At 45.3% G+C, this 7,915-nt stretch overlaps 1 long non-coding RNA gene across 1 annotated transcript; it reads left to right on the top strand.

Moving 5' to 3' along the window:
• The first annotated feature begins 3,953 nt into the window (after nt 1–3,953).
• LOC115384781 (uncharacterized) lies at nt 3,954–4,523 on the top strand. Its single transcript, XR_003930957.1, has 2 exons — nt 3,954–4,210; nt 4,296–4,523. It is a non-coding gene; the product is annotated as an uncharacterized LOC115384781 (long non-coding RNA).
• The last annotated feature ends 3,392 nt before the right edge of the window (nt 4,524–7,915 follow it).

Genomic DNA, 7,915 nt, shown 5'->3' with positions numbered 1-7,915 from the left:
ACACTAAATACTCTGAGTAATGTGATTACCTGCTGAGCTCTGTGCTCAGCCTCAGTTGCTCCCAGCAGCGGTTGTTGCTGTGGTCAGTGTGGAAAAGCGTCCAGGAAGCAGTCCCTGAAGGAGGAGCTGTGCTCCATGCAGATGAACTGTACAGGAGCTGGATCAGCTGGAAGCAGCTGCTCTTCATACTCGGGATGCACATGGTTAACCGTTTAACACTTGGAATACTAGGATTTTCTGGCCTCCCTGGGAAACCCAGAGAGGCCAAAGTGGTCCAGTGCTTTTGAATACACAAGTCGTTCTCCTACAGCCAGCCACCTTTCATTTGTAAATGCAGCCGATACCTTCCAGCTAGTTGGTTCATGCATACCTTTGAGGGGGAGGAGGAGGCTTGAAAATAGCCAGGGACTACTTTGAGATTTCCTCCTGAGTTTGGCAGAGAAGATTCTTCCCAAACACAATGAACTTTTTTAACCATCACAAATTGTGATGTAACTCCCAGGGTTTGACTGGGACCCAGTTGAGACTGACAGGTTTCCCACAATCTCCAATGTTTGGAGTGTCTTTGTTGCAAACTGCATTTGTTCCTACAGTCCAGGCAGGCACATCACCACAGACAAACAGCTGCTCCCAACAAAGTGTCACTGCTGTTTCTTGCAATACATTGCAACAAAACCAGACCAGGTTGGGATAAAGTTCTGGGTGGCATGTGACCTGAAGACTAAATATGTGTGCAGCATGATCCCCTATGTTGGGAAAGACCCCAGCCATGCCAAGGGAGTGAGAGTGGGAGAAGATGTGGCGATGAAGCTGATGGAGCCGTTTCTGGACAAAGGCAGAGCGGTAACAACAGATACATTTCTTCACGTCTCTGGCACTCGACAAACAACTCCTCCGACGGAAGACCACCATCCTTGGCACAATGAATAAGATTCGTCGGGAGCTGCCCTGATCAGCCAAGCAGACTGAATTCTGTGCATCATCAATAAATCACAGGAAGAAATGAAAAACATAAACTGCGTCAACCTCTTCGGTTTTACATTAGATGCTGATTCAGTGTTATATTTTCTACAAGCACAAACAGCCCCTTGCAAAAGTATATTTCCCCCTTGAATTTTTTGACCTTTTGTTAACTTTCATACTGCAAACTTAAATACATAAAATTGGCAAATCGGCCAGGAAGACTCTTTCCAAAAAGACTGATTTTTTTGTAATCCCAAGTTTTCTTTTTTTTTTTTTCCTACCTATGAAACTCTTCCCCTTTTCCCCTGATTTTCAGCGCACAACTCAGCGGCCACTCACTGGCCTGCTTTTCTTTTGTAAACGCAGCTGATACCTGCCGGGTTGTTGGCTCATGCATACCTATTGGGGGGGGGGGGGGGGGGGGGGGAAGAGCGAGGAAGGAAGATTCTTTCTCCAAACAATGGATTTGTTTTGTGTGGTGGGGGTTTGGGGGCCAGAGTGTGAGGGGGAGGAAGGCACTTCAGTGCAGGAGGCAGCCTTGTGAAAAGGCCACCTCAAACCTCCCCTCAACAGAAGGACTGATTTTGTGGCACAGAGAAGAGTGTAGTTTTGCGTTTGTTTCTCTTACAGATCACTGGGACCATTGCAGATCAGCGACATCTGTTCTAAGACTGGATTGCACTCAGAGTCTGTTTAGTCATTAGCTCAGTAGCTCAGTTGGTAGAGCGGGTCGTCTTATAACCGGAAGGTTGGCGGTTCGATCCCCGCTCCTGCAGGCGTAAAACTGGCGTTGTGTCCTTGGGCAAGACCTTGGCTAGGTGGGCAAGACACCCACCTTGCCTAGTATGAAAGTTGTGAGAGTGAATGGTTGGTGGTGGTTGGAGGGGCCGATGGCGCAGATTGGCAGCCTCCCTTCCGTCAGTCTGCCCCAGGGCAGCTGTGGCTACAATAGTAGCTTACCACCACCGAGTATGGTGTGAAAGGGTGATGTGATATTGCAGTGTGAAGCGCTCTGTCATGCAGGGTAAAAAGCGCTATACAAGTGTAGTCCATTTGCCATTTACCATCAAATCTGATTTGTCTCTGTAGATCACATTTTAACAGCTACTGACATGGATATTTGTCAGTAGAGGTCTGAACTTCCATTGAGTTTAAAAGCCTTTGAATGATCAGGGCTCTCTGTGGCTGTAGCTCTAGCTCTGTCACGTCACGTGATGCATTTTGGACCAATCAGGTTCCTTCTTTCTCTAAACAAGCTCCACTGGACTATGGAGGAGGAAAAACCAGCTGAAAGGGTGAATTATAGTAATGGAAACACAGAATTTCATTGTCAGTAATGGTAACGGTGCAACGCTGGGAAAAGTCAGGAGTGAGATTACTTGTGACTAAAAATAGTAATGAGGTTTATTTTAATGCGGCTCCTCCCATCACTGCTCTTCATATCTCTATGGTAGTGTCATGGTTTGTGCTGTAAAGTCTGGACAGCTCATATGTCTGGAATATTCAATCTGATTTTAAAATGTAATCCCACTCAGTAATCCATGATTTTATCAGATATACCTGTAATGAGATTACAAAGTTTTATGAACAGTAAAGGATTACAGTTACACTTCTTTTGTATCGTATTAATGTAACTGTGTCACATGTACTCCGTTCCTCCCCAACCCTGGTGTTTAGACTCGGTGCGGCTGATGAATGGATCCAGTCGTTGTTCAGGCAGACTGCAGGTGAAGACTAACCCGTCTGACCAGACCTGGTCCTCAGTGTGTGAAGCAGACCTGGACCTGCAGGATGCACAGGTGGTGTGTCAGGAGCTGGACTGTGGGGCTCCTTCAGTCCTGCAGGGGGCGCTCTATGGAGACGTGCAGACTCCCAGGTGGAGCCCAGAGTTCCAGTGTGGAGGCCATGAGTCTGCTCTGCTGGACTGTAGAAGCTCAGGCTCAGCTAGAAGCAGCTGCTCACCTGGTAAAGCTGCTGGACTCACCTGCTCAGGTAGAAGAGGAGCTGCAGCTTCCACTCCTCTTCTCTTCACTCTCACTCCATCCTCTCACTCTTCTCTTCGTTCAGGGTTTCCTGAAGTCAGGCTGGTGGGAGAAAACAGTCGCTGTGCAGGTTCTCTGCAGATCAAAAGGTCTGGAGTTTGGAGACCAACAGATATTGATGAGTGGTCTTTGAAGAAAGCAGCTGTTTTTTGTTCACATCTTCACTGCGGCTCTGCCGTGTCTGCAGATGAGACACGTTCAGTCAACTCCACACTGACAGTGATGATTAGCGACGACTGCTTTCAGTCTGGATCTGATCTCATGAAATGTTCATTTTTCTATGAAGATAATATCAGCAGTAATCTCACCTGCTCAGGTAAGTTCATCAGTGGGGTGTTCCTCACTCACCACAGTCAGAGTTGAAGCTCTGTGTGTGCGTGTGTGTGTGTGTGTGTGTGTGTGTGTGTGTGTGTGTGTGTGTGTGTGTGTGTGTGTGTGTGTGTGTGTGTGCGTGCTTGTCAGACCTGCTGCTCCATCCAGTCATCTCCGTGTCCTCCTCCTCCTCCATCCTCGGGGTCTCTGAGGCCCAGCAGCAGGGGCTCCGGGTGATCTGGGGCTCCACCTTCACCATCAGCTGCTCCATCCAGCCACAGTACCCAGGAGGCTCCTTCCAGCTCACCTTCACCTCCTCCAACACCTCCTACAACTCCACCCAGCCGGCTGTCAATCACTCTGCACACTTCCTGTTTCCTGCCGCAGAGCCCGCCCACTGGGGAAACTACAGCTGTGTTTATCACCTCCATGTTTTTGGACACAACTTCTGGTCAGAGAGCCACCTGCTGTCTCTGTCTGTGTCCGGTGAGAAGAAGCTGATTCCTCCTTTACTCCACCCTTCCAGAGAACATGTGTGGGTTTTCCCCCTTTTAGAGGTTCAGCAGGCAGGTCCCACTGGGAGGAGGCCCCGAGGGGGGTCCAGGACTCTCTGCTTTGGTCTGGGAGAGACTTGGAGTCCAGCCAGAAGAGCTGGAGGAAGATGGAAGGGACAGACATGTCTGGAGGGGTTTGGTCTCTGTAGCGCCACCCAGACCTGATCCAGACCAAGAGGGAGCCCAGATGGAGGACTCTGATGGTCTCACTCCCAGCAGTCCTCAGACAGACGCTGATTGTTCTCTGTGTGTTCAGATCCAACAGCTATGATCGTCAGATGGGTGGTGGTGCCGCTGTCTCTGCTGCTGCTGCAGGGGGCGCTGTGGCTGTACTGTAAGGTACTGTTCACCTCTCTCCTGATGCTCTGGAGCTCTGGGTGGAGCCAGACTCTCCTCACTCCTGTGTGTCGTCATGTCTCTGCAGGCCAGCAGGGGGCAGACCGGCAGACCGGGCGGACGCTGAGCGGAGTGCAGTGGAGGGATGAAGTCGGTCCTCTGAACCTTCCTGCTGTGAAGACCAGATGGTTTTTATGAGCTTCTTACAGCAATGATGAATCTCATCACGTTCCCACAGACAGTGGAACAAGGTTCCTTTTCGTTTTGTGGACCATGGTGAAAAAAAGAGCCTTGTTTTGCCGTATACTGGACCACGGTGGATGTCCTTTTTTAATCTCCTTTTTACCCTTTTTACTCCTTTTTCATTGATGTTTTTAAGTCATTTCATCATATATTATCATCTGCTCCGCTCAGGCTGACTGTGTTTAACTGAGGAGATATTTTTGTGATTGTAATCCAATTTATTAGCTTGTTCTGCACCAAGGTGAGGCAGGATGTGGTTTGCAGCAGGTGTTGAACCGTATGGAACCGGACCAGTTTGTATTTCATCCTGAGTGGTTCCATCTGGCCTGAAGAACTCGTGTGGATCTCACTGCCTGCATGTTTTGTTTTTCTTCTCTCTTCATTCTCTTTTTGTTGAGAACTGAGGCTGTGGTTGGTTTCCTTGGTAACGAAACAGCATCAGAGGACATGTCCATGGGACCGGAGCCTATAAGTAGACCCTGTTTTCCAGTGGGTGGCGCTCTCGCTTTCCCTTTCCCTTCTTCTGTTTCTGAATGATCAGAGAAAAGATCGAACCCTGACCTGAAATCTGGATAGAGTTGACCTCTAAGGTTGATGGCACCAAATTTAGACGAGAAACAGATTATTATGAGCGGCAAAATCTAAAAACCGCTCACATAAAGTGACCATATTAAAATAATACGTGTCTGAAATTTGAGACATTTAAGAACCAACGCAAAATCAGTTCTTTGATTTCTTCATTTTTTGGTGTTTTACTTTTTTTTGCCAGTTTTGAATTATAACCTGTAATCCTTTGAGTGAATAAAAATCCTGTGAAAATTTCAAATCTCCGGTGGAGTGGCGTTATTTCTCTGAGTGAGACCGAAGAAGGAACTTGGAATCAGGTTTCTTCTTCAGAAGTGAGACATTTCTTGGCCCCTGAGAGGGAAGCCTCCAGTACAGCCCACACTACGGCACACCACTGATCCCACAGAGTGACCACGTGTTGAACTCCAGTCCTGGGGCCCAGCATCCTGCAGGTTTCAGGTCTCCCCAGTTATAACGCAGCTGACTGCAGTGAGGGGCTCATGATTTGTCCTTTTTCCAACCTAGAGGAGAAACATCTAAAACATGCAGGATGCCGGCCCTTCAGGGATTCAGTTTGACACCCTGGCTGATCTCACCTTCATGACCACATGATATTTTATGTCAGAGAAACCCAGTGGTGGGCCGTCAGGGCCTGCAAAGCCTTCTCTGCTGGCCTAAAAATTATCTGAATTACAGACTGATGTAAATTATATTTTGTCCACAAATAATTAATAAACGATTCCAAACGGTATGTTCCAGTTCCTTTCATAGTTTTCTGTGGTTGCGCTGCTTCCAGACATGTTTTTTTCATATTAAATCATTTAACCAATCAGATTTCAGGCATCATCTGTTGCTAGGGTCAAAGAAATCTGCCCGAGGCCTTCGCTATCCGTTCCTGATGGCGCAGTGAAGTAAAGTGAAGCGTCAAACAGACAGTTGCTTCAACCAATCAGACAGTTGCTTCAACCAATCAAATTTCGAGTTGGCGACTCAGCGCCTTCTGGCTTCAAACAACAGCATATCCAGGCCCTCTGATTTACAATCACCAAGAGATACAGTAGGGGGCGGTATGCACCTAAGTTGTTGGTCGCCTACCTCAATTATTCCAAAGAAGAAGAAGAAGAAGACCTGAAGAGAAACTAGAAAAAAATTGCAGTTCCTGAAGAAACTGCAAGTGTGAATGCTGAGCTGAAAATTGTAAACTGTAATGCAAAAGAAGTTCAAGAAGAAAGGTTGAAAAGGAAGTTGAACAAGTTTTGAAAATAATTGAAAAAAGTTGAAAAAGTTTGAAGAGACTGCAAAGAGTTGAAAGCGGTTGAAAAGGGTTGAAAAAGTTTGAAAACACTGCAAAAAGTTGCAAAAAGTTGAACAAGGTTGAAAAGGTTAAAAAAAAAACTTGAAAAAGTTGAAAAAAGTTGAAAAAACTTGAAAAAGATTAAAAAAGCGGAAAAAGTTGAGAAAGTTTGATTAAGTTGCAAAAAGGTGAAAAAACGTGAAAAACTTTGAAAAACTTAAAAAAAGTCATAAAAATCTGAAAATTTTTCAAAAAGGTTAATAGTTGACAAAGCAGAAGAGAGCAGTAAACAGCAGTGGAGTCAGTGTCAGAGTAACAGAGGATCAATAGAGCTCCAGTCTTAATGGAAAAATCCAGACTAATCAAGCAGCAGCAGCACAACAGGTGTGTCTGTTGCTATGGAGACCAGCTGCACAGCAGCCATGACAGTGAATCAGCACTTTTTAATGGAGTGCGCATGGTTGAAGAAATGTCGTTTCTCGGGGACCGAAAGGCGAAATTGAAAAAGATTTTCACACAGTCAGATTCAGAAGTCTTTCATGAATGTAATGGTGCAGGAATCATGTCTGTAGGGTCATCCATTCAGCCACGGCGATTGTGCGAACACGAGTGAAGTTTTGGATTCAGGCGTCTCGAAAATGCATTGGAGCGGATGGGAGAAAATTCTGCACTCTCCTCAAACAAATGCCTCTGGAGAGAGAACCGTTTGAGATAGAGACAAAGTGACTCAATTGTACGGGTCACAAGAAAAATTCCTTCGTTTTGAGGGGTTATTGTGCAGATTGAGCCAGAAATGTGGCCGTACGGACGAGAAAAGATTTTTTTTTTGGGTTAAAATTCAGAGCCTCCCACACTCTAACTGCCACTCTCCCACTCTAGCTTCTCCAATACACACCCATTATAAACTCCAAAAATGGCTGAAATTCTCTCCATACTTGAAGGGTCACAGCTGAATTTTGGTGAAAGATTTTGCGATGATATTACATAGCTAAATAGAGGACAAAAATGCCTACGTTTTAAAGCTAAAATGACTTGTCTACGTGAAAGTATGACAAAGTTGTAAGGTTTCAAATTTGAAGGAGTTGAAAGGTCAGTTGAAGGGTTTTCCCATTGACTTCAATGTTAAAAATAATTTTAAAAAGTTGAAATATTTCAAAAAGTTGAACAAAGTTGAAAAAGTTTAAAAAGGTTGAAGAAAGAGTTTAAAAAGTTGAATATTTTAAAAGTTGAATGGTTAAAATCGGTTAAGATTTGAGGAAGTTATAAGGTTCCAAAGTTTGAAAAAATCTCCATCCGTTAACATGGGGAAAAAAGTTACACAAAAGTTGAAATATTTCAAAAAGTTTAAAAGATATTAAAAAGCTAGAACATAGCAGGAATGTCCTTAAAAAGCTGCACATTTTGATATCTGAATGGTTCAAATCGTACAAAATTTGTAGGAGGAGAAGCGTGCCAAAAAACGGCGGAAGAAGTCAGAAGAGGAATGTAATCGTGTGAATGCCACACAATAAAACTTAGGCCAGAAATACCACAGGGCGAGCTGGACTTTCAGCCCTGGCTTTATGGAACTGAAACGCACGGATAATCTATATGACAGAGCAACT

Source organism: Salarias fasciatus, unplaced genomic scaffold (assembly GCF_902148845.1).
Source record: "Salarias fasciatus unplaced genomic scaffold, fSalaFa1.1, whole genome shotgun sequence".
NCBI classification, from domain to species: Eukaryota; Metazoa; Chordata; class Actinopteri; order Blenniiformes; family Blenniidae; genus Salarias; species Salarias fasciatus.
The sequence above is the reverse complement of the archived record's forward strand: the minus strand, read 5'-3'. Positions and strand labels throughout refer to the sequence as shown.